The sequence below is a fragment of the Pseudopipra pipra genome, chromosome 7 (genome assembly GCF_036250125.1).
Source record: "Pseudopipra pipra isolate bDixPip1 chromosome 7, bDixPip1.hap1, whole genome shotgun sequence".
Classification (NCBI taxonomy): Eukaryota; Metazoa; Chordata; class Aves; order Passeriformes; family Pipridae; genus Pseudopipra; species Pseudopipra pipra.
Window position 1 is genome coordinate 33,759,275 of NC_087555.1, and position 26,265 is coordinate 33,785,539.

A 26,265-nucleotide genomic window follows, 5' to 3' on the forward strand; every position below is an offset into this window, starting at 1 on the left:
ATACAACTAGAGTGAAAACGCCACACTTCCCATATGAAAAAAGCTGTCATTTATCTGCAGTTATAACATCCTGGTTAAGAGTACATTGTTCAGATTTTCCTTTTCTTTTCTTTTTTTTTTTTCCTTCTCCTCAGTTGTACTAGTTGTTGTGGTACGGTGTAAAAACATCCCTACCACCACACTTACAAAATCTTCATTATAAAAAAAAAGTAGAAACCTGATCTATTCATCTAACTGGCTTTGCTCTGATTTATACACTCCCTTTTATTAACTTTGGGCACAGGAATAAATGCTGAGTATTGGTGAAAAGAGTCCAGATATCCTGAAAGTTTCCCATTAATTATTATTTAAAAAAAATGCACCCAAGGCATTTTCCTTAATTTGTTTGGGGGCTTTTTTTGTGTCTTCCTCTTTAAAAAAATGGCTATCTAAAGCAAGAATAAAATTTAAGTCCAACTGGCTTCAGTAACAAATCATAATATGTGCATATTAACGGTGAAGAGTGAGAAAACAAATCATAGGTGAGCCCTAATTTCGACAGCTCCTCATCTGCATTACTCCTGTAACTACTTTAAATAACATAAAAAATGAATTATGAAATTATTATGAGAGACTACCTAAAAAATGCGAGATATATTGATAGGAACATTCTGTAACAGTTTGCTCACTTTCCATTAATGCTGCAGTGGGAGGCTCTGAATTTTGCTCTGAATTTTTGCTCCCTAAGAAAAGGACAAAAACTTGGTGCCGTGTTTTTGTGCAAGCTTACCTCCTCACTTTTAAGCCTGCAGTGCCATGTTTTGAAACTGTTCTCTGTTCCTGTGTAAGCTTTTTTCCAGCTGCTGTGCAGGCAGGTTGGTTCAGGTCCCTGAGGTATGGAGTGCAGGAGGAGATGGCTGCTGTGCCCATCGTGCTGAAGATGGACCTGCCTGTAGTCTGTGGCTTTCTGCCCAGCTCTGCTGGAACTGGCTGTTGCCTCGCAAGCTTTGCCAAAATTTTTCACAATAACAAGCTCCAATCTACATAACACCTGGCCTGTACAAACCAGGTCATTATGAACTTGATCCAAGCTGTCATTCAAGTGGCTTTGTTATTCCCTTCTTAGACTGAGCCAGTCATCCATAAGCGAGCGCTGGTTTAAACCTTCCAGCCCTCACAGCACTTGGCTACCAGTTTTTTTTCTTTAAGCCCCACCAAGCAGGTGAGATCCAATAGCAGGAGGATCCAGTAACAGGAGGATCACCAATAGCAGAAACATGAAGAAACAATGAGTGATCTGGGCTAAAACCCGGCTTAAGGGGTTACTCTCAGTTCCAAGCTCCATCATGCTCTGTGTTTTCATTTTCCTGTTGCTGCTTCTTGTTCTCATCCTTCAGCCTTCCCACTCAAATTGAGAAAAACAGATTTACTTAATGTATTTCTTGCATATTCACCCCATATTCCTACACATCTTTCAGGTATATATAGTCCTCCATGAATATTTTGAGGAAAGCTAAAGTCTCAAGGAAGAGAATCAAAGCCAAAATGTCTGTGATGAAGGGAGCTGGCACTGACCTGCCTGTAGGACTGTGAGGACTCTTTTCTTGTCTTCTTGTGCTGCCTCTTCTTTTGATCAGTGCTACTCTTGGGCTGCAGGGAGGAGTTTAAGCTCCCATACCCAGATGCTGGATTAGCTGCATTAATAGAAACTCTACATTGGCAAATTAAGCTAAAAATTGCAGCAGTGCAGTTTCCCAGAGGCTTTGACTCCAGATTAACCATGAGGGGTGAAATGTGGCTATTCTTGGCAGGCAATAACACGAGGGCTGTGGGGAGGCAAACAGAATGTAGTCCTGGGCCAGTCAGCAAAAAACCAAGTGTCACTTGTGAAAAACTCCTGACATTTCAAGAGGTGTTTTCCATTCTGTATCAGACAAAAAAGAGACCTTTAAAAAGTTTTGAATGAAGAAAAGAGAACAGTGAGGGTGGGGCTGGTGCAGTGTGGGTGGGTGCCCTCTGTCACTCACTGTTGGCCATTTGGGGTAGGGCTCTCTGACCTCGAAGAGGGCTGAGAAAAAAATCTTCTTGAAACAAATTGTCTTTGAGGAAGTGTTTCCACTTTTACAAATTTTTGCACAAAACTTAGTTTGGAACATTCCTGACCAGCTTCAGTGCAATCTCTGGGGGACTCTCCTTCCCCAGCAAATGTCTAGGATTTTATAATTCATGAGAGCAATGGGCAGGGCAGAACCCAGTGACAGGAAACCCATGTTTTGAGCTCTGATCCGTATTTCATACCTTAGGATAAGTATCGTGACATTTCTCTGCCTTCACTTCTGCTCTGCTGTCTCTCGCCTTTGTAAGGTAGAAGGACTCTGAAGTATGAACACTGATTTTTTACATAGCACCTAGCACAACAAAGTTCTGGTTTCATTTGGAGTTTGTAGATGATGTGAACAATCCTTGCATGAGGATTTACCAGTATTTAATATTTCGGTAAAGAAAAAGTAAACCAAGGAACATAAGTGATGCAGCCATGTCCACTAAACATTATATATGTTGTTCTTGTTAAATGGCAAATATCCAAGAGAGCTAATTTTCAGAGCCTGAATAGGTTATCCCTGGGGTACAGAGTGAGCACAAAGGTCATCTATTAGTCTCAAAGGGCCTGATTGTCACTTGTTTACACCAGCTTTATATCATAGTCATAGAATCATAGAACAATCTGAGTTGGAAGGGTCCAACTCCTGGTCCTATGTCAGTGGAGTTATTTCCTATTCTCAATAGTTATAGTTAGTTTCACACACAACACAGTGTGAGACTGAACCTTCTTTAAAAACACAGAAATTAGAACAGTCCGAAAAGCAGGAATAAATATTGTAGTAATTTCATTGTGCACACAGTCACCTATTACTGGCTGAGTTGGATATATGCATTAATTTTTCCTCCATAACACCTAAACTTAATGAGTAGGTCTCAAAGAAAAAGATTCTGCTGAATAATGCCTAGTTTTAATTTTAAATAGGGCAGATAAAGTAAACTGAGATCATTCACTTTGTGTATTTAAAAAGTGATGGGTTCATTATCCTCCCTGGATTCAATAAATATTCCCTCCTTAGTGGAGGACTTCGCCAGTTTGGTGATCTCTTGTGCTAATTACATCCCCGAAAATATGACTTAGATGCGTTTGCAAGCGAAAGGCACCAGCATTCCTTGGGCAAAGCTACTGATTCTCTGTGCGGTTCTGGGCCCCTCGGTTCAGGAAGAACATTGAGGTGCTGGAGACAGTCCAGGGAAGGGCAATGGAGCTGGTGCAGGGTCTGGAGCACAAGTCCTGTGAGGAGCAGCTGAGGGAGCTGGGGGGGCTTAGTCTGGAGAAGAGGAGGCTCGGGGGAGACCTTATTGCTCTCTGGAACTATCCCGAAGGAGGTTGTAGCCAGGTGGGCATTGGGGTCTTCTCCAAGGAGTAGGACAAGAGGGCACAGTCTTAAGCCGCACCAGGGGAATTTAAGGTTGGACATTAGGAGGGATTTCTTCCCAGAAAGCGTGATTAGAAACGGGAATGGGCTGCCCAGGGAGGTGGTGGTGTCACCATCCCTGGAGGTGTTTAAGGAAAGACTGGACGTGGCACTCAGTGCCATGGTGTGTTTGACATGGTGATGATCGGTCGCAGGTCAGACTCGATGATCCCAGAGGTCTTTTCCAACCTGGTTGTTTCCGTGATTCCCTGGGATTCTTATGGAAGCACTGCGAGCTTCCCCCGCGCTGCATGGACGAGGCGGTTGGTGAAAACGCAGCTCCGGGAATCCATAACATAAATCAAAACCCAGTTCTGACTGATTTCGTAGAGCTACCGTGTATTTAACGAAACGCGCTCAGAACTCGGTCTCCTCCGCCTTCCGAGCCCGAGCCACAACTTTCCTCGCCGTGCCCCGGCCCCGAGCCCTCAGGCGCGGCCGGCAGAGGGCGCCGCGCGCGCCGCTCGCGTGCGGGGCTGGGCGGGCACGGCCGCGCCTCCTCCATGTTGGCCCCGCCCGCGGCCCCTCCGCGCCGCGGGGCCGAGCGGGGAGAGCGCGCCCGTCCCGCCCCGCCCGCCCGGGCTCGCCCGCGGCGCCGGCCCCGGCCCCGCACACCCGCCGCCGACAGCGCACCGCGCCGGGCTCCATGCCGCGCACCGGGAGCCGAGGAGGTGCGGCCGCCCCGCTGCCGGGAGAGCGGGTGGGTCCGGTGGGTTCCGGGAGCTCGGCTCCGGGAGGGGCGTGCGGGGGGGGGGATGGATGGATGGAGGGACCCGCAGAAGTTGCCGCGGGTTTGGGAGCGCTCCGATCGGGATCTCCCGGCTCGCTGCTGGGCGGGAACCCGCCCGCATCCCCCGAGCGCCGGTCTGGGTGCTGCGCGCCGGGGTAGCGGGGCACGGACGTCGCCGGAGGCAGGTGAAGTTCGGGTGGGCAACGCGTCCGCGGCTCGGTGCGGCACCGCTGCCAACTCCGCTCCGCCGGCAAAGTATCGCGGCTGCCGCGGGCAGCGCGGTCGCGGCTCGGTCTGGGCTCTTCGTGGTGCGGGGTGGCTCCTAAACCCACGCTTCCTCAGCCACCCCCGGCCACAGCATCGCGGTCCGTCTGAGTTGTCTTTTCCCCTCCGCCCGTTTCTTCAGTCGGAGGTTTTAAACAAGGCACGCGGATACGCTTCTTCATTAACCACTCATCGCCTTGAACGTTCATTCTTAATTTGTGCTCGTCCTTGTGTTTATTTTGTGTGTTGTTGTTCATTCAAGGTCAAGCCGTGTAGAGTTTGGACTTTATTTGTGTGGAGATATGATGAGCACTCTGTAGTCGTGTTCCTTCTCCTCCCTCCCACTCCTCTGCCTGCCTGAGCGTTCCTGGAGAAGGCTTTTAAAAGGATAGATGAGGGTCATAAAGAGTACTTGCTGACCGCTGCCTCCAGCTCTTTTGTATAATTGAAATGTGTTGGTTAATTCCTCTAATGAAAACAGAAAATCAGCTTAAAGAATTGATTTTCTGAGAATGTAATTTTTGGAAGAAGTAGTTATGCAGGGGATGTGTTTGTTGTGTGTGCAGGTGAGTGGGATAATAAACCTGTTAGAGCTGGGTACCACTGAAGGTGCATGTGAGAGGACGAGGTGGCTGAGAGCTGCTGTTGTCAGTGCCTTGTGTCAGCAGGTGCATTAGGTGGCTGTTCAACTGACGTCGTAAAATCTTCAAACTTCAAGGAAACTGGTTAACTAGAGCATTGAACTCTTTAGTTTCTGAAAAGATTCCGGTGGAATTTAAGTAATGCCATATCAAAGGTGAAAGAGATGGCATTAAAGTGACGTGCTCTGGTACAGGCATACTCCTCAAAGAAGACAGGTGTGGGCGTGTTGGGGTGTGGGCTGGGCTGGTTCGTGGGGATGAGACCAGCTCAGAATGCATAACATGGTGTCTTTGAGGGAGTAGGCTCGTGGTGTTAAGTGCTAAATTTCCCTAAGGATGGAAGCAGAGAGATTCTGTGCCTGCCTGTACCTGACATATTGCAGGGCTGGTTTTAGAGCATTGTGGAAGTTACTGCTTTAACTGCTGCGAACATCAACACGAGGAGCACGACGCTGCTGTAAGTCGTGATGGTTTTGCTGCTTGCTTTGATGGGACTGAAGTTTCATTGTTGATTTTTGCAGAAAGTATTTAGGCAGTGTTCTCAGCAAAGCCTTTTCTGCAACACCAGGGGAGAGCAGAAGATTGTACACTCTGCTTTTTTGTCTTGGTTCTGTGAGGGGAAGCTGTGTCTACTCATCTTCATACGTGAAAACAGAGACTCTTTTTTCAGATTGCAGGATTTAAAAGCATTTTTCTGAAGAATCAGAATCAAACACCACTCATTAGTAAACTTCTTTCTCTTCTGCTTTGCCACTATGGTGTTTCAGAGATCTCATTTGGCTCTGGTAATGGAAGACCAAAAGAGCTGTTAAGCTCCATCTGTATGCATTAGGGTAGGTGGTTGATTTGTACCCTGGGGCCATATTATCTGCTATTTCATTACTTCTGGATCAGTAATGATATTCAGGAAAACTGTGTTTGTAGTGACTGCTTTCTAGGGACGTCTCCTCACTCGAAAGCCGTGCCGATAAGGATCACCCCGCGCGTGTTTGCTGACGCTGCTCTGGTGGAGGCTCTCGGGCTGCTTTGAGCTGCCTTTGATGGCACAAAAGTTCCAGGGTTTGTGAGTAGGAAGTGGGGATTCCCCTGGGTCTCCTTGCATTTTAGTATAATTTGTGTTGGTTTTTTTTTTTATTCCCTAACCACTATTCAGTCTCTTACACGTCCTCACACAGATGATCAGAGCTCTCGTGCCTGTTTTAGACACTTGGTCCTTTTGTGTTTGGGTGCAGCATTAACTACCCCAGGGGCTGGTAGAGGAGCCTGAGCTGGAGCGGGTGAACCATGCCAGGTGCTGCAAATATTCTGTGCCAAGCTCAGTGCTGAATAACAGCACAGAGGTGGTGATGCGAGAGTGGTTTTGGGGAGTGGAAAACCCAGGTGGTGGTTGCACTTTGGAAGCTTTTGATGTCCCCGTTCTGTTGGTAGGTGGGCAGGGTGGTCCTGGTGGAAGATGTGCTGTGATGTGAACGGTTTCATCCAGGTGTCCAAGGCAACTGAGCTTGTCTGGCTGTGCAGGCTGTAAGCAAAGAGTGGGATAAGAAAAATACCAAAAAATAAATTAGCCAGAGTTGACAGTGCTGCACTGACACCACGAGCACCTGTGTCTGCTCTGCTTCCCTGCCCTGCAACTCTGCTGGCACTCCCATACCTTAACCTAAAGGGATTCTGAAAGCTGAGCAACAGGGATGCTGTTGCAGATTAAAGAGGTGATGGAAATGCCTCCAGGCTGTTGTCCAGGGAGGTAAGTTCTTCATTCTCCATTAAAGGTATATGCTGTGCTTTAATGGGGTGTGCTGAGCTGGGCTTGATGCTATTGATGGGCTGGAGGGGGGGAAGGCAGAGGTCTGTCTGCTGGAGCCACCTGACGCAGAGGCGGCTTTGGGAACTTCTTGGGGCATTTTTGTACGTGAGGGAAACTGTCCTGATGGATTGCCCTGAAGTGTGTTAGTAAAGTGTGTGTCTAGGTTGTCAATTTGCAGGATCTTTGTTGAAACTCGGGGGTTTTGTTTCAGTGTGGTGAGAAAAAAGCATTGTTTTCATGTAACAGAGCTGCTCTGTGGTTTGTTAATGCAATAGAAAATGAAAAGTCGTCTTGTCCTGGCAGCAGTTCCCAGGCTCCGGTGTTACCAGTGGGGCTGAGGCTCGGGAATGCTGCTGGAGCTGCCTAAGGGTGACGGCTTGTGTGGTTTGCTTGTAAACCAGAAAACTTAAAAACATGTATGTGGGCTGGCATGTACAACTTGCCTTGTTGTACTTGAGTTTCAGGGTAAGATCAGACTGCACGGCCAGCACTCTCTGTGCTGTTGTGGTGTGTTGCTCTGTGTGTTCTGGGCCCTTCCACGCCGTGAGGTTTTGCCCAAATGTCACTCCAGCTCTTTGCCTAAACTTTGAAAGTGTTGACTCTTTAGTGAGATAGCATTCCACCTTTTCTGTTATTTGCCTGAGGATCATGTAGAGCAGAGTAAATGGGAGGGTGTGGTGTGAAATGAGGGTGTGGTTGCCAGGTGAGGCCAGGATGGTGCTGAGGATGCTGAACCCTGCTCACTATGCTCCTTCTGGAAGCTGGGCATCCTACCACAGCCAAAGCTGCTTCCAGAGTGGTGATGAAGTGGGTACTGTGGTAGGGGAAGCAGATAAAGGGCCACAGGCAAAATAAAGTAGTGTTCATGTGAAAAAATAAAACCCGGGAATTTGTGCCGGAGGATGAGAGTTGTGTGGGTCATTTAAAACCAGAAACTCTGCAAGGAAGGCAGGTTTCTCTGCTCACTCTGTGAGGCTGCAGAGGTTCAGCCTCTGAGTCACTGATAGACTGTCCTACCTTACTTCTGTGTCTGAGCACAAGTGCTCACTGTCTGCAGTCTGGCTTTAACCACAAGAACAAAAATATACTGTGCTTCGGACTAGCAAGCTTGCCCTGAACATGCTGGTAATGCTCTTTCTGCTTTGAATGCCCCGTTATTGAATCATCTTTAGGCATTCCTTTGTACTTCTGCTGTATTTAGTGAAAACACTCCAGTATTAAGGACATGCTGCATCGTTTGTGTTGGGAATGCTCTTAGTTGCGCTTCCTTTTTATTATGATTTTTGTTTGTTAAGCTTTTGTTCTGATTGAAACAAAATCTATTTTTTTTTTGCCAAAAATTTTTGTTCTCTTTTTTTTTCCTGTGGAGTCTCATTTTGCTTATGCTCGTATTTGTGCCTGAAAATAAGGGAGCAACTTTAAAAGGGAGTTGTTTTGTTTTCTACCTCACCTGCAGTCAGTGAGCAGGCAGCTGTTTTGAGAAAGTGCATGGAATGGGTGAGGAAAGAGGTTCAAGGACCACCAAGAAAGCAAATAAAAACCAGAATGTGCAAGCCCAGTTGCAGTGCAGGAAAGTATGAAAAGTGTTTCAGCTGAGGTGATGTGACCTGAAAGGGTAGCATGACCCAGGAGAGAGGGAAAATAAAAGGTTTTATAAGTGAAATAAACATTTATAACTACTTAAAAACTATTAGAAAGTGGAGAAATAGTAACCTTACTGACTCAGTTGCTTAAACAGAAAATGTGTTTATGCAGGAAAGGGATGTTCTGGTAGTGGACAGCTGTTTTTGGAAGGTTGGAGATTGCCTAAGTTGATGTGGCAGAGTTCTGGTGCCAGCCTTGCTAGGGGTGAGGGGGGACTCCTTGTCTGTCTTTAGGTTGCCAGGAACGTGCAGAAAGACACTTCGTGCCATTTGGCTCTGTCAGGCTGGTGTGGCCTTCCCGAGGAAAGATAAATGAAACGATCTCCTCAGTCATTAGGTGTAATTGTGGCTGTTTCTGAGCCATCTTCCACAATAGCTTGTAATTCACACTGGCCTTGTTTCAGCAGTGTGGGGTTCTGTCTGCTGCCTGCTCAGCAGGGCTTTGTGGAGAGCAGAACTTGCCACAGCACATTGTGGGATATGTAAGTATTTATATTAAAAAAAATAATGTTTTTGTATGTGTACAATAGGACAGTGGTATTGAGTCTTGTGATAGATTTTTATCTTTGCTTAAGCCCCTATTTTAACTGAATTGCTGGGTTTTCATTGCAAAACTGATCTGAGTAGATAGCAGAGGGCAGGGCAGAACTGTGGAGGGTACTGCATTGTGGGGGTAATGATCCTGGACATTAACATAAGTATTTTGAGACACTTTTGAGAACTGTAGGCTGCAAATATTTAAGAATCTGTAATTAATTTCAGATACACATGATAGATGCCTTTAGCACAGGAGCTAGCCGTGGTCTTTGTGATTGCCACTATCTCCAGCAGTGATGTACAGTTTTGGACCACCAGTTTTTAGTGTATGGTTTTCATTCATGAAGAAAAGACTTAGGTGGTGGGAGGCTTGACAGTTATGGCAAACTTTATTTTACAAACCCATCCCTACAGAAACACGCAGGAGGATTCCCTCTTATGTTTCTTTTTTTTTTTTTTTTCAATCTGTGTGTGTCTTGTTTTGCTGTTTAAAAATTTATCTGTGCTCCATCTTGTGAAATGTTTTGAAACAGTCAGGAAAATCACCCGTCCTGTGTGGGAATATGTACTGAATTAAATTACAGTTAATAAAACAGAGAATACACCCACAGCACAAACTGTAATGGATGGAGGAGCAACCTGAAGATGTAGCACAATAAAGGTGAGTGCAGTTCAGCCATTAATGAATGGGATTAAGACTCGTGTTTATGAGCAAGGGAGGCTTTCCACTGGGATGGAGTCTGTTTTGTGGCTGGCTTTTTGTCTCTGGTGGGTTGAAACAGAGCTCTGTTCCAGAGCCTTGCTGAAGCTCAGCACGGATGATTTGTATTCTCCCAGAGAGTCATTTGTCAGGAGATGAACAGCAATATGCTCAGTGTTTGCTGCAATAGCAAAGACAAGTCCAGTTAAAGACTTATTTCTTGGGGTAAAGTAATTTTTAAACTTTCCATCAAAAAAAGTCATAAATACCTCTGCCCGGCCTAGGTTTTTTTTTCTAACTCAAGTACTTTAGTGCCAAGTTCGGGTGCTGCAGAAAATGGAACAACCAGAGCTTCCAGTTAGGGAGGACACAGGTTTGGTCCCCAGAGGACATGTTGCTAGTGAAAGGTCACTGTTTCAGAAGTCAGGGGATTTGGGAACTTGGTGAATTTCTCTAAACATTGTAATGTATTTTTAAGTAAAATTCTGTTTCAAAACGGAAATTGAAACAAAATAAGCAGAAGGCTAAATTTCCCCCAGATGAAGCCATAATTTTTCGGGAATAAAACTTGGCTGACTTTAAATGAAAGCTTTAGTATTGTTTTCTAGCAGAAGCAAAAAGAAAATAAGGATTCAGTTCTAGTTCAGCTCTTTTTTCTTTTGGGAAAGGAGGTGTGGGGGGTGTGTGGGTTTTTTTTTGGTGTTTTCTTTTTTTTTTTAATGTTTTATTCCATTTAACAGAGAAGCCCAATCACCTCCAGGTTCAGCTCTGAGATAACTGCAGATTGTTGTCTTCCTGTTACTTCCTTGGTGTGGAACTGGGAATGATTCTCTCTTTTTCTTCAGTATCAAGTCTAAATTGGGTATTAAGACTGGGCTGGACAGGGCTAAGAGCAACCTGGTCTAGTGGAAGATGTCCCTGCCTGTGGCAGGGGGTTGGGATGAGATGATCTTTAAGGTCCCTTCCAACACAAACCATTCAATGATTCTATTAAAGATATACATTGGATAGAGTAGCTCTCAAATAAGTTATTTTCTGTGGCTTTTGTTAATCTTCAGTTCTAGATTTCTTTTTGGTATCTCTGGAGCTTGAGTGTGGAATTTGGTAAGGGAGGATTTCTTTGCAGAGGTTGTGGCAGTAGTTTATTATTCTGTCTTCTTTTGCTGAACAGAGGGATGAGTGAAATGAATGTGAGGTGTTTGGTCTCAAATGATCAAGAAAAACGGGATTGGGACAGTGTTGCAGTGAAGCAAACCTGGGAATGAGCAGATAGAGAGAAGCTTTGCAAGTTGACAGAGAAAGGGTGATTTATAGAAAGGGAACCAGTAGAATGTGTTTACAATAGTAGGAAATTGCTCATACTAGAAAGTTTGCAAAGATGATGAAAATTGGTGTTGGGACCAGGGAGAAGGGTTGTGTGAGTGCTGGTGAGGAGATGGTGGCAATTTGTAATGGAGCTGTGAAATGAGGGGAAGGAGTTTTGGTGAGTGCCAGTGGGAAGTGGAGAGGCAAGGAAGTGAGCTGTTGTTGAGGAATGGACTCAGACTGTAAATGTGGTCAGACAGCAAATGGCTTGGAGCTTCTGAGTACAAAGAGGGAAGAAAAGACGTGAGAAAGAGACATGATCCAACTTTGATTTTAGTGAACTGCAATGAAAAAAAGGATGTTTTGTGTCACTCTGACTGTGATGGAAATAGGAACTAGAAAGGAGAGGAGAAACTTTAATGAACAAACAGGATGGAGACAGAAGTTATGGAGGCACGTCAGGATTTGTTTTTTCGCCTCAAAATATGTAAAACCCTACTCCCACCCTTCAAAAAGCCAATCCTCTACTCCTTTTATACATTTAGGAATATCGCTGGTAATATATCATGTCAAATTTGTTTGTATATCTGCTTATATCATGTCTAATTTTGGCAGGAAGTATAACACTAATTATGTTTACTGTCAGGTTGATTGCCCCTTCCCTGTGCAGCTCTGGCTGAGCCTGTCTTGATCCCTGTTTAAATAGGAGTAACTTTTTCCCTGGCTATTTGAAAGAGTCTTGGCTGTACAATGCCCTTTCTCTGGGTCTGGAGAAATACCAGCTTGTCAATCTTCCAGATGAGCTGTAAAGACTTTCTTATCAGGAAAGGTTTAAAGCAGAAAGGTATTGATGGGCTGGAATTATCAGATTTGATTTTTTTTATTTGAGAGAGGGGCAGTTGCAAACATGATATGCTCTCTTGGTTTTCTGGGTATCAAATCAGCCTCTGTGGTTGACAGTTTAAAAATACAAATTAGATGAAGACAACAAGTAGTAGATATATTATTTTGATTCTGGGATGCTCGTTGTAAATATTCCTCAAATAAGCAACAGGGCAGCTGAGTAAGAAGCTGTGGGGGAAAAAGTGGGGCAGGAAAGTTGAGTGGGAAGTGGTGTTTAGCAGGAATAAAGAATATGGAAGTTGGGACTGTGGCTTCATGAAAATAATCATAGCAATAGTCATCCTCCTGCAGAGGATGATGGGGGGAATGCAGAATGGGATGCAAAACTTCATGCAGAAAGGATAAGATATGAAAACATTTTCAAAGTCGTTTGCAAAATACCTCTGGAAGGCAGAACCTGAAGTAATTTGGAAGGGCAGAGTTTGGAAAGCATCTGATCCTACAGAGGAGCACATTTGGAGGTGTAAAATTTGGGAATTACTTTTCCAAAATGGACTCCAATTTGAGGTTGGTATTAATGCCTGTCTGCCTTTAGGAAAACGCAGATAGTTACTATTTTCTGCTAAACTTGAAAAGGAAAATCTGAATAACACTACTGGGACTGAGAGTTAAAGGTCAGAAACTTTGAATAGCAGCATTAATTGCTCCCTTTAAAGGATATAAAGGATCAGAGTCTTTCAGGGCTCGCCTAAGGAGGAAGAGCAATATTAATGCCAGTAAGTGATAACACAGCAAGACTCAAACAGGGGAGGTGGGGCAGGTTTTCCCCCTTGTTACTCCAAAGTAAGATCACCATCCTGTTAACTTGGGTGTTAACTTGGTGTCTGAAGCACTGCAGTGTGGCTTCAGCTGTGTGCTGTGTTCAGTGCTTTTCTATCCTGTTGGGCAGGGCCAAGCCTCAGGAAACAGTAACAGCAGGGTGGGATGTTGCAGTGCACAGGGGATTGCCTTGGGCCATCCAGTATAGAGAACTGTTTTGAATTTTTAAATCCTTTTTTTTTTTTTTTTTTGAGTCTCTGCTAGGTTTTCATCACAGCTTTTCAGCAAATGATGCCACACTTAATTTTCTGTTTTGTAATCTTCAGGTTTGAACTGTTGTCCTTGGAAGTTATGCTCCGTTCTCTTAGGTGATGGTTTAATGTTACTGACTGATCAAAAAAGATGTGGTGCCTTAGAATATATGAATTATCTTATGCACTGTGTTGCTGAGCTCTTATTGTTAGTTCAGACTGTCGTGGAACAATGTAAATATTGAAGGAATCAGTGGCACATGATGGAACTTGCTGTTGAAATGGATTATGCTTTTTTCATCATGACAATAATTTTTAAGAAACTTGGGTTTCCACAGCTGCCTGTAAGATTCTATATAATGATGATGAAGCTATTTCTTCTTTCCTTCTCTCACTCACATATTCTGAAGATTACTTACATGCTTATTCATGCAAGGAAGAATTTTGGAAATCGAAACTTCCCAGTGTTGAAGAAACAAATAAAAAGCTTTGTTGTGTCTACAGTTAGATTTGCAAAGGAGTCCTCATTGTAAAAAACGCTTGATGCTAAAAATTTTGTTGGTTTTCCTCACTCCCGAGATGCCTTCACTACTCTTTGCCTCCCTCGCTGCATCCTTTAGGAAAAATTGTCTTATCTCTAGGGAATGAGAATACTTGTGGGGAAATTATTATCATTTGCAAACAAGAATGCTTTTTAAATATTTAAATTGTTTTAACTTCATAGCTACAGGTGGCAGATTTTTTTTTTCTTCTCTTGATTACATATATGCTTCTTGATGATCTGTGGAGAAGGATTTAGATTTGGCTTTTTCAGTTAAAAAAAAAGAATACTGCTGATTGCTCTTTTGTCAAAGTTACTAGCAGCTTGCCTTCGCTGGGGTAGTTTTAGAGTTTGTAAGCAAATCCTGTTGGACAATGTAATGATGTGTTTGGATTATGTTTCCTCCCTATTGCACATTCTACAGGGAAATTTATTTTCTGTTACTCTGGAAGAGAGTTGTATAGGACAGATTTTGATTGCTTTTGAAACAGCAGAAATCTCTGAGGCAATGCTGTTAAAATTCCAGATAATTCCAAGGTGGGGAAGGGAGCACCATTGTGCAAATTGCAATTTTAGCAAATTGCACTGTTGCTATTTCTGCCTTACTGCAAGCACTCTGTAGGAGAAGTGAAATGATTGACCTCTAGAAGGACCCTCCTCCTTTACCCTGCCAGGCTGGCTCTCCTTAGGCTGGGCTCAGGTGGAGGGCACGTGAAGCTGGTGGATGTAGCTGAGAAACTCCTGATGCTGATGATCTTGGATGGTGTGGTAAGTAAAACATGAGGTTGCATACAAAAGAAGGCTCAAAAGTTGTTTCCAAAGAAAAAATACTTCAAACTCTTGCAATATACCCTTAGACTACATAAGGGATCTTGATTTTTGCCTCTTGGTAGTTTCATGAGTTCTCTAAGGACAATGTGAGCTTGCTTCTTGGATCATATAATGGTGAAGAAGGGAAACACTTAAACTCAACTTTAAGCACTTGAGATATTTCATTATAGTAAGCCTATGAAAAAAAAATTTAGTTGATATTGGCAGAGCCAAGACTTACATGCTTAGGATGGACAATGAAACCCTGTTAGGCAGGTGTTCCAGATCTGGTGTTCTCCCTGTAGAATGAATTTTTGTGCTTTATATATAACAGCAATATCTGCAATTATACATTGTAGAAAATACTTGCATCTTCTGTGGATTCAAATCCCTGAAAACAAATAGTTGCAGGTTGAAATATTGGCAGCCTGGCAGTGTATTTAAGCTTGCTGTGTAGATTACTGTTACATTTGTTTGCTATCTGGGGATGCTGCTTGCAGAGCTAAAACCCCTCCGAGCTGATCAAGTGTTTAAAAGGAGTAGCAAAGCAGGAGTGTCTAATTCTGTCTGGCATCTGAGTAAAGCTTTTTTCCATGTGAACTTATCTCAAACTTTTAAAAATAATACAGTACCTAATGTCTGACCTTTTAATTAAAACTTCAGTAGTTTTTTTTAGGAGTTAGTTTTGTCAAGACACTTTTGCAGTGTAATGTTCTTGGTGGCAGAGCTTTTTGTATTCCCCTCGACGGACAAATGATTAATGGTCTCAACACTGCCTTCTGGATCACCTTGTAAGAGGTCTCCTTCATCAATCTGGCAAGGGGATTGTATGGCAGTTTGCACCCTAATTACAGTCCCCAGCTGGGGATGTGCTGCTTAACAGATTACTTGGAGCACCAGTGGAGCCGGTGCAGATATGGATGGCCATGGAGTTCTTCGACGCCGGGGTGCAAAAAATTAGATTTCCTTCTGGAAAAAAAAAAATCCACTTCATATAAGCAGTGCAAGAGATAAAAGTGTTTAGCTGGAATTAACTCTGTAACTTAAAGGTTTAATAATAACAGTGGTTCTGTGTTTCCCTTCCCTTCTCTTGCAGTGTTATAGACGAGGGCAGTATTGCAAGCCAGAAATTTTATTACCGATGGAAACATTAAGGTATTCCACAGGGCAAAACAAAAGTGATTCAAAAGGTGCTTTTGCAGATAATAAGTTTTAGCGTTGAGCAGTTTACCCAGAAGGCAACAGATTATTTCTAGTGGTCTGTCATTATTGCTGGCCTTTTTTTCTGGCTCATTTGTGGTGTAATGCTGCTACTCAATTAAGATGTATTTCGGTAAAAACTATGAATGACAAGTTCCACCAAGCATATTGCTAAGCATATACATACGTGCCTGGTGCTCAGTCTGACAAGTGAGAGTGTGTTGCTGAGAAACAGCTCATTTAAGGACTAAGGCACAGAGGAAAACTTGCACAGCATCCAGTCAAACACAAAAGCAAAACCCTCATGTGGTATTTGACAATGAGAAGATTTTGTGCTTGGGAAGGATGTAGTTGCCAAATGGTTTTGCATCTGTGTATCAATGCTGTAGTAAGCAATATTTCCAAAACAGAGAATATTATGAACATCTTGACCACCTGGGGAAAAAATTTTTTTTTTTTTTGTTTTGTTTGTTTGTTTGTGCTAATGATAAGAATTTATTTTTAGGATCTGAGGATCATCTGGGCGCTGATAACTTCCCACTGGGTGACATGTACTGGAAGAAAAAAGGCAGTGAAAAGAGGTACCAGTAGACTGAGGCTGGAATCGAAGAACTGAAGGGATTAATATTTATGTTTTGGAACAGTAGAAACCTTCAGTAGTGCCGTGGCTGCTGTGAAGGTGTGGATGCTTATGTTGGACTTGGTCTAACTGAAAGAGGAAAGAAAAGTCTTTGCTACTCAGTGAATAAGTAGTTGAATATGCCTGACGTGTGTTCTAGTGCTGTGGAATGGCAGCAAGGCTTGGCAGTCTTCTCCCTGTCTGGGAGCTTGATTCTTGGAGTGTGAAAAGGAGCTGATAGGTGTGTGTAAAGCAGGAGTTTATCACTGCTTGGTCCTAGGTTTGGGACAAAATCTCCTCTGAATTTTTTACTCCCAGGAATGGTCAGATAATGGTTGCTTATGGTGCATTTACTCTTTCTGTGTTTCCCTCTCCATGACAAATGGAGGAATTGACCGTAGAGTTGTTACATTGTCTGGAAATCATATGCAGTTCATGGTGAAAACACTTCTGAGAGATCATTTGGAAGGTTTTGGTTTCTTTGACCTGGGTTTGCTCTAAGGTGGAACTCATGGCTTTCTGTCTTCTGGTTCCTTCTTGCTCCTTGGGCTCCCATCAGAAGCCAACAGTCCTTCTGTGCCTCGTTCTGTCAGCTAAAAGCTGAAGGCTGGCGGTTCAGCTTCTCTTTATTGTCTTGTTAAAAAGCAGATGCAACGTTTCCTCCCTATCAGTCTTTCAGATGGGAGAGAGTTTGGTGTTCTTGTGAGCGTCATCACTCTTCTGTTTGCAGAAGCAATTGGAAGCAAATGATCCAGGTCGTTGTTATTACTCATATTTTGGGTTTTTTTTCTAGTTCTGCAGCTCCAGCTCCTCATTTGAGCTGCGTTGACACGTCATGAAACCCCACATTTTGGTCTGTAGTCGTGCATATTAACAGCCAAGCGATGCAGCCGCTCGCCGATCCGGGTTTTCCTTGGCGGCTCTCTGGGGTTTTGTTCCAGGACAAATGCACCGTAGGTACTCAAGAGGAAAACGTTTTCTCCTAAATTATTTTAGCAAATGGAAACCCTTTTTTACTCTGGCTGAAGACTTTGTCTTGGCTGTAAGCCTGAGAGATTTAAGCATTTGCAGTTCCTTTTATTGTTCAAGCCTGTGCAGCGTATTTTGGGTGAGTGAGCAGCCTGTCAAGTTACTAGAAATCATTACTTTGCCGGAGAGTTATCGAATGGACGTGAAAACAGGTGTTTGTCAGATTTTTACCTTCTGGACTGAATATTTTTGATGTTTGGGAACTTTTATCTGCAGTCAGCCATTGTGCTTTGTATAGGAGAAGGCTTAATTCAGATTATCTGAGCAATCAGGGAGCAGAGATGTGGTTCTGTGATTCATAATTGAAATTTAGCCTTTAGATTAACTTCGTTAGTATGCTGTTGAACAAGGATAGGGTGTTAATAAATGAGAAAATCCTTCTGGGTTTAAGCACCAAAGAGCCACAATAGGTCTCTACAGTTCGTTATGAATTTTTTATTTTTGCTGTGACAGCATTTTTTTTTTATTTGATAATGCTCTTTTTGTCCTTATTCCTCAAAATTGTACAGACAGAAATAAGAGAAAGGTTTGATCTGATGTGAGGTCAAACCCAAAATTCTTCTAGTAAAGCCACGTTTATGAGCCATTGCGGGATCAAGAAAAAGAACATTAGAAAATAGACTTCAGTCTCCTTTCTAACTGATAATTTAGAGTAATGAGTGAAACCTTACTTGTGTTCTTAAAATACTTGAAACTTTCTGGGGAGGCAGAAACTAGAGAGTCTCCAGTCATTAGCTTGTAAATGTTTATAAAAAAAAATGTGCTTGTTGATCCTACTGAGATGAAAAATATCTTATTTCTGTTTCCATATCCTGATTACTTTGTAAATTCTTGATCTTGAGTTTAATTAGAGGACTTTTCCAACCTAAATGATTCTGTGTGTATCTCACAGTAACCATCAGCATAGAAGGGGGTATTCAGGCTGCTCCAAGTGGAATTTTCTTGCATGAAGTAAAGGTTAATGTAACTGAGTTTTGAGTGACTGTGCTGTAACTGAGGAAGTTGTTACTGTTTTCATTTGTTAGGCTGTTTTAGCATTTTCAAACAGTGTCTTTTATGCTTTGCATGGTTTAATGAAAGATTTTGATGGATTCTCATTTGTTTGCCGTAGAGCAGTACTAGGAAACAAGAAAAAAATCCTGTTAGCAGAATGGAAAAGAAGATATTAGGGATTTTTGGTTCCTTCCCATCTTCACAGTTGCTCTCGATCTCCCTAAAACCTGTATCAGTGTATTTTGAGTTGTCTGTACATATGCTTTGCAGTGGAGAGCCGTGCACTTGATGTAATCCTCTGTGCTTTGAGGTGCTGTGGCATCTGCTTCCGCGAGGAAGGATTACGGAGGGAGCTTTCTTTCTGCAGTCAGCCTTGGGGGAAGCACAGATTGCTGAACAACACAGCAGATTGGTGTGGAGTGCTTGAAAGGCTGGGAGCTGAGTTTGAGCTCCGTGCACGGAGTCTGTGCAGCCTTGCAGAGTTTGGCTCCGGGGAGCTTTGGGGCTTCACTGCAACGGGGAGTCCTGGGTGAGTGCGGTGGGGACGTCGGAAAGTTGGGAAAAGGAGAATGAAGAGAAGAGCAAAAAGTGTTTGTCATAACAGGCGTCTAGAGTCCTGGAGTATCCTGGGAAAAGCATAGGTTATGATCTCCTGACATATATGAATGGGATATATGTTATACTTTTCTGTATGTTTTAGTGTGGGGACACACACACTTAAAAAAATCCTAAAAGTTGTGACTGAGAAAAATTGCCTTGTATGAGGCAGTTGAAGATATATGGAATCTAATAACTTCCTTTGTTTCCCCCTGTGGAAGACAAGTCCTACTAACAGCTGTAGTTCACATTCCAAAATGTCCTAATTCTCACAGAAGTTGTTGTTAGGAAACCTTGACTTAAGATGCACTGCTGGACTGCAGGGGAGAATTGCACCATTGCTATTTCTGCCTTACTGCAGCCACTCTGCAGGAGAAGTGAAATGATTAACCCCTAGAAGGACCCAGGCCCAAAAATATAAATTAAAAATGATTTTTAACGTGCTTCCTTTTTTTTTTTTGCCCCAGATGACAAAATTTGGAATACTTGCTTTGCCTTTGAGCAGTACCCAGAGTATAAGACACCGTATTCAGTTTTAAATAGGGAAGCCTAATCTGTAAGAACTTGCATTTTCCCAAGAGAAAACCACACACAGAGAAAGAGGAGAGAGAAAAGGAAGTAAAACAAAGAACTGTGGATTTCAGATAACATTTAACTATAGTCCAATAGTACAAAGTTTGAATGATGAACTATGTGCTTGAAGACCAAAAGATAAACTCGATCTCCCCACAGTCATTAACATTACACTTGATAGATGCCATGAGAGCAAGCACAGTTTGTGAAAATACTTGAATAAGGGATGATGGCTTTGGTTCACTTAAAGAAGTGGGGTTGCCAATAGGAAAATAGTGGGAGAGAAATACAAGAAATGTCTAAAGAGATTGGGGGAAAAAAAGTTACGTTTGCTTTTCAGGAAGCCAGTGTTGGTGTTTCATTTCAGCAAGATGCTGTAATAAATTCCCTGGGGATGCTCAGGAGTCAAATGCACTTTCCAGTATTTTGTTTTCTGTAATAGAGAACTTTTCTGGTTGCCAACATTTCTCTATTCATCCTGATACTTAAGTTGTGGGGAGTCTCTTGACCTTGGCAGCTCCAGTTGGGGACTGTTTTGCCTTTCCATGCTCTGGAAAACTTGGGTGAGCTGTGGCACCTCTTGCGAAGTCATGGCTGCCCTCGCTCAATGCATCTGCTGTTGCCGAAAGAGAAATGGTTGTTTCTCTCCAGATAACTCAAGATCATGCTCAGTTCAAAACAGTTAAGGCAAAATGCAATCAGTCATTTATCTACAAAATTTGAAGTAGTGAAATCCTGGATGGAGAAATGGGAGAAGCTCTTCGCTTCCTTTGCAAAGATCACACTGGAATGGTTTGTCTGCGTGATGTGCTGGAGCCTCTGTTGATGTGCTGGGGGTCAAGTGCTCCCCCTTCAGTGAAGGATAAAACCCTTCTACATCTCTTCAGTGACTTGTTGACTAACTCAGTGTAAGATGTCTCCTTGGACCATGCTGTGTAGGAACTATGAAACCAGATATAAATACTTAAAATAAGCATTGCTCATTACTGATGCTTGACTGAGACCATGTCACAACGACAGATACCTGCCATGGTGTGACTGACCCACTCCATGTAACCTCTAACAAGCTGTAACACATGGATATCTTATTCTAATGAAAAATTTTGGTAACAAAGTTTGGTTTCTGTTGGACAAATGCGTATGAAATACAGTCACAAGTGGAAACCTTTCACTGAGCTAACAGCTTCTCTCACTTTGCAGTCTCTGCACCCTTTTTCCCCCTCGTTGCTTCTTTCCATGAGCACATCCAAAAGAGGAAATGCGAAACAGGAAAATGTTGAAACCCACCGAAGTCTGTGTGAGGTTTCTTGGAGACTTAAATGGGAATGCAAAAGCCGGTGGTCCTGTACTTAGCTTTAAATAAATTTTTCACTGTACAGAAGCAGTGGAACTGGAAAATAGACTGTCAACATGCCTTGAAAGAGTTTAAGCAGAAATGAAAAAACCTAAGTAGAATCTGCTTCCAGCCATTAATATTATTGTTTTGATATTCCAGATTTTCATATCCTTTTCTTAAACAATTCACAGGATCACAGCCTGAGCTTTTAAAGTATCTTCTTGCTTGTGTAAAGTTTCTATTGAAACAGAGCTTAATCTCTGGCTTCACTGATCCTCTGTTTTAGTCAGAGCTGTCACTTACTTCAGGTCAGCTCAGGCACACTATAAATCAGGACCTCCTCACCAGTCAATCAGTGATTGATTTAGTTTTGCAGCACTTGAAGGCAGTCGCTTTTGGTTTAAAGCTGAGTTAATGTGGCCTAAAAGGCTTGAGCACAAGGGAGCTTGTGGGTTCTGCAGCCAAGACTGGTGTTACTGGTTTGCAGTAAATAATTGTACATTTAAATGTAGAAATACTTGTTGTGCTTGAGTCTTTTTGTGTCTCCTTTTTTCCCCTGTGTTAAACTTGAGTTCTTTGAGGCCATGCTGCTGGACTCCATGTTCAGAGTTGCTTATCTTCCCTAGTGCCTGGCAGTACTTAGGGATGACAAATCATGTACCCTGGTGAGTGCCTCAGATGGAGATGTATGTGCTAATGGAGCTTTAAAAAAATAGCAAAAAAGTATCTTTGCAAAGGCCTTTAACATTTCTGCAGAATGATTGGAAATAAGACTAAGTAGAATTTTTATTTTCTTCTGAAGGTATGACAAGCCTTCCTCCCATGCCTTGTCCTGTCTACACCACAGCCCATAGGTTGGAAACTCTCAAATCCTTTGTGGACTACTGACTAGTGGATAACAAGTGCATCGTGGTGGGACTGAACTCTGTGTGTTAATAATAAAAAGTACTTGGGAGGGACAGAGTTCTCTGATGTGCAGTTTTGATTTTTGTTCCCCACACTGTGTAAAGACTTACTCTCCCATGTTGATATTCCTGTGAAGGGAAGGCCTGTGTGTATGTCCTGGTACCTCTCTGGGTTTCAAAGTTAGCTCATGTCTATGTTCTGTAACCTTTCCATACTCCCAGAGCGTGGGAAAGCGCTGCCAGTGTGAAGATGCTCAACATTTCAGCTTATTAGTAAAAAAAGAAAGATCCCTTAAAAACATCCACATTTTAAAATGGAACAAAGTTCAAACTTTTGTAATTGTTTCAAAATTAAATGTACTTTATAAGTAATAACAAATAAAATCTGTTTTCCTGAGGCAGATGAAACTATAAGGATAACTGATAGCAAATTAAAGGAAAGTAGGAATAGACTTTTATCTTCCTTTTCCCCCTCTTGCTGTCTTGTGGGTCTTCTGCTGTGGTATTGTCCTGCTTACTTTGAAATTGCCCCAATGAGTTTGGTCTGAAGTTATTGTTGCTATGAGGGAAATGTTTTTTACATTAGAAATATGTGTCATTTGACTAGCCTTGAAAGGTTTTATTTTTTTTTGCAGTAGTAGCTCCATTTCCAGAATTACAGCCAACATCACAGTGTGGGCAAGTAAGGAAATCTAAGAAATGCATTTTCTGACAGTACTGGGTATTTTTTTGTTTATCAGAATGACTCTGAAATTCTGTTCTCTTGAAACAACAGTGAGGAAATAGTTTTGGTTTTCTGATTAGAGAAAAGGAAATATTCTGTCTGATCTGTGGAATGTACTTGGAGCAATTCCAGAGAGATGAGGGATGCTCTGGGTAGCGAAAAGGATCCTGCAAGGCAGACTGCCCTCGGTGTTCAGCAGAGCATCTCTAACTTACTTAGCTCTTTTATGTCTCAATATTGTGTATCTGCTGAAAGGTGACTGGTGGTGTTGTGTGCTGGGATTGCTGCTGGTGTCACTGGATTGATGAATTGGTGCTCCCTGAAGGAGCTTTGCCCTCTGTGCCGACCTGACGCAGCACTGTGGCCACATCCTCAGCTCTCCTACATGGGCATGAGCAGCAAGCTGCACATTAGCCCAGAAAAGTTCTTTCTGTGCATCTTTAGCTCCTCTAAATATATGCTTGTATATATGCCAGAATTTCTGAGTAATTATTCCATTAAAACGTGAATATTTGAAGTAACTGAAACAAATGAGCTGCGATAACATTGTGTATGACTGAATTTGCATAGTCTGTTTAATAGATATGAATTGTTACTGTGTTTAGTTTAATTTGTCATCATTTGCCCTGCTTTACTCTTGCTTTGGAGGCAAAAAAACTAAGGTCTAAGTACTTACTCTTCTACAGAGACTTACTGGCACCCATAAAGGAGTTGGTTGCCTGACTCAGGAATGTGTCTACTCATGTTTCCACTCCACCTTCTCCTTTCTGTTGCTTCTTAGTACAATTTAGAGTTTGACCACTGCAATCCTGGAGCAGCAGCAGCTGCTGTAGAGATGAGAATGAACTGGAGCCAGCCCTTGTAGAGCAGTGAGTTAATAATATATTTATAAGGATACTATATATAGGTACTTTGATATCAATATATACTATTAAATAATGTACAATGTATTTACAGGAAAGAAATTTCAGCTCTGCAGAGGCAATTGCAGGTACAATTACGTGGCAACAAGCATCACATGTAGGTTGTAGGTGTTGGTAATGTTAGTCCATTTAAAAACAAGGGGAAAATTGCTGTAAATGTCCAGAGTGGGCTAAATGCCATCTGGATTCTTAACAAATCTTGCAGCAGGTTATAAAATTGTTCAGAGGAACCTTTTGAGGTAGTAAACAGAATTTTAAAGCCTGCAGACTTTGAGCTTGAGAATTGGAGCATCTTCTGAGAGAGATTGGAAGGTGTAGGAGATGCAGTGTTTTAGTGAGCTACGCCTAAAATAGGTCCCATGTGAAGCTCAGGATTATTGGAAACCTCTCCACCAAGTGTTGGGAATATTTGTTCAGCCTTGCCTTCTTTAATAGAAGAAGTAATGGTTGTATGATAGGACTTTAGAGATTAAATATTGGTCTTTGATTATATGGAAGAAAATGAGAGCTACTCAGCAGTGTGGAAGATTGGTCTTCACCTCCACTAAGGCAGGTGCTTATGGGCAGAAGCCAGAAATCCCTCTGTAAATGTTAACACTTATTAAAATCAATGTTTTTCCTTCTGAAGTTCCAGCCATGTTAAGGGGTGAAAGGGGAAGAAAAGGTTAATCAGTTACTGATATAAACAACATGTTGGCTCATAAGGCAATAATTTATTTCTTTCCAAAGGCATTAAGGTTTAGGTGTGTTTTCTAGTTCATATACGCAATCAAAACCAAATGACAACAAAACTACAAACAAACAAACCAATAAAACTCCAACCCCCCCAAACAAACCGAGAAAACTCCCTGAAAATAAAAAACCCAGAGGTCAGATGAACTGACTGCTTTGACCTGGGCGATCTTGTCCCTTCACCTCAGATTTAAGCTGATTGTTTTTACAGACAATTACTTTGAGATTGTTCTTCTTTGACATAATGTAGTAAGTAGTAGGATAAAAAGGAAACCACCGATGGCAGACCCAGGAAGAGCAGTTGAGCCCAAGGGAGTTGGGGCTCGGTACCAGCAGGGATGTCTTAGGTGACCACTGTGCTGGAAGCAGTGCTGGACACTTGCAGGACATGCATTTGGGGGCACATCCCTCTCCTGAGGCTTTGGAGAGAAGCTGCTACTGCCCTGATTTCTTCTGGCTACAAAGTGCTGCTGCCAACCCCACTTTTTCTTGGCTCCCCAAGAATTCTTTCTGAGGAGAAGCAACCACAAGAGCTGCTGGCAAGGACCCGGTGCTCCCTTCAAGTGTTTCTTAATCAGTTCCCTCATTACTCTGTCACAGCTCCATCCTGGTAACCTCTGACAGGGATCCTTCCCTCAAAACAACCTGACTTTGAGTGAGGATAATACTCTGCTCGATGATGATGATGGATTCACGAACGTTATTTGACATATATTTCATGTTAAAATTAATGTCGTCTTTGATGTCGTGAAGGTTGAGTTCAGAGGAGATAATTGATTCCTGAGCTGAAAAGATGTCATCAAAGTGCTTGGCAGTGACTGGTAGCTCAGGCTGCAGTGGTGTCCTGGCTGTCATTCCAGTTGCAGACCAGCCTTACAGTCTGATGGGTAAAGTACCAAAACTGGAAATGTCACATGAAGACACAGAAACTGCAAAGACCGGGTGGTTTGGGAGTTTTTTGCCTTTAAACCAAAAGACCCAGGATTTCTTAAATTTGCAAACATGACTGTATCATCTTTTTTCATTTAGAGTTATATAAATTATTAAATTATATGTGGGAAAAATGGATAACTTATTTGCAGTTAGTACTAGATAATTTACTAGCTACTTGCCTTTTTTAATGTGTAGGATTATTATTTTAGAATTAAAAAAATGTCGCCTCCGGAAACTTTTTTGAATTTGATTTTATAGTGAAGGTTCAGGTACTCATCCTTGGAAATTCAGGGTGGTGAAGCAGATGTGAAATGGCTCCTGCATCCTCTAATTCTGGGTGGAAATACCACAGATCGCTGATCGCTTATGTTAGTTGCATAATCAAAATTTTTGGAAGTTTTTTGCCCAGTAGCAAAGAATTCTGACACTAACAGCTTCAATCTGTGATGTGAAAGCTTTGTGTGGTGGAAACTACCATTGCTAAGGTGGAATTGCCTCTTGTTGCAGCACTGGGCATGTAGGAATGCAGGTAGAAAGTGTGATTAAATTCAGAATATGTTGTTTATTACAGCTGATTGCAAATTTGGAATTCTACAGCTGAATAACTCTTGAGAATCCATTGCAATGGAGAGCTTTAATCCAAGGTCTCAGGCTCTGGATTTTTGCCTTTTATTTTTCTGCATCTGAAAGGAAAGCGGAACTTGAATAGGAATCACTTGGTGCATGTTGGTGTAGGGATGTATTAGAGGCACAAACTGTGCTTCCATGTTCCTGCAATAATTTTTCTTTTTCCTTTGGGATGGATGTCTTTGATCTGAAGGTTTGACTATTCCCACCTTAGCTCCTGGAATGGTAGAGTCCAGTTATCTAGAACACTGTCATTGGTGGGCACTGTCAGCAAAATCAATAGGAATCTCAAAACACTTAGTACTGGCCATGACATAACCAAGTTTATGTGAAGGTTCAGTTATTAAATAAGTATTTAAAGTCTTTTCAGTGATACCTCTCACTATAAACGTGCTATGACAGATTTAGTTATTTAATAAGTATTTAAAGTGTTTTAAATGATACCTTTCACTATAATTGTGCTATGAGGGATGAAATGACATCTTTAAAGTTTTGTTTCAGAATTCTTCCGTATTTTCCTGAAGAGCTGAGTTTATTTTCCTTGCTACTTGATTGAGGCCAGCAAAATTATTATTTTAATCCATTTCTTCTATAAAGTAGTAACACAGTAATGTGCAGCAGTCACTGACAGGATATTAATTAATTGTAATATTGTTATTAACAAAATTCTAATAACTTTAAATACATCT

The 26,265-nt window shown here is 42.3% G+C and overlaps 1 protein-coding gene across 4 annotated transcripts in view; it reads left to right on the forward strand.

The window, feature by feature from the left end:
- Positions 1-4,051: 4,051 nt before the first annotated feature.
- THSD7B (thrombospondin type 1 domain containing 7B) overlaps positions 4,052-26,265 on the forward strand; it is a 310,487-nt gene continuing 288,273 nt past the window's right edge. The window contains exon 1 of one of the 4 annotated variants that reach the window (XM_064661604.1): positions 4,052-4,197. The gene's annotated coding sequence lies outside the window, so the exon portion shown is untranslated. Of the gene's footprint in view, positions 4,207-5,623; positions 5,966-26,265 lie in introns of those variants that run through there. The other 3 variants (XM_064661605.1, XM_064661606.1, XM_064661607.1) reach the window with 3 other exon arrangements.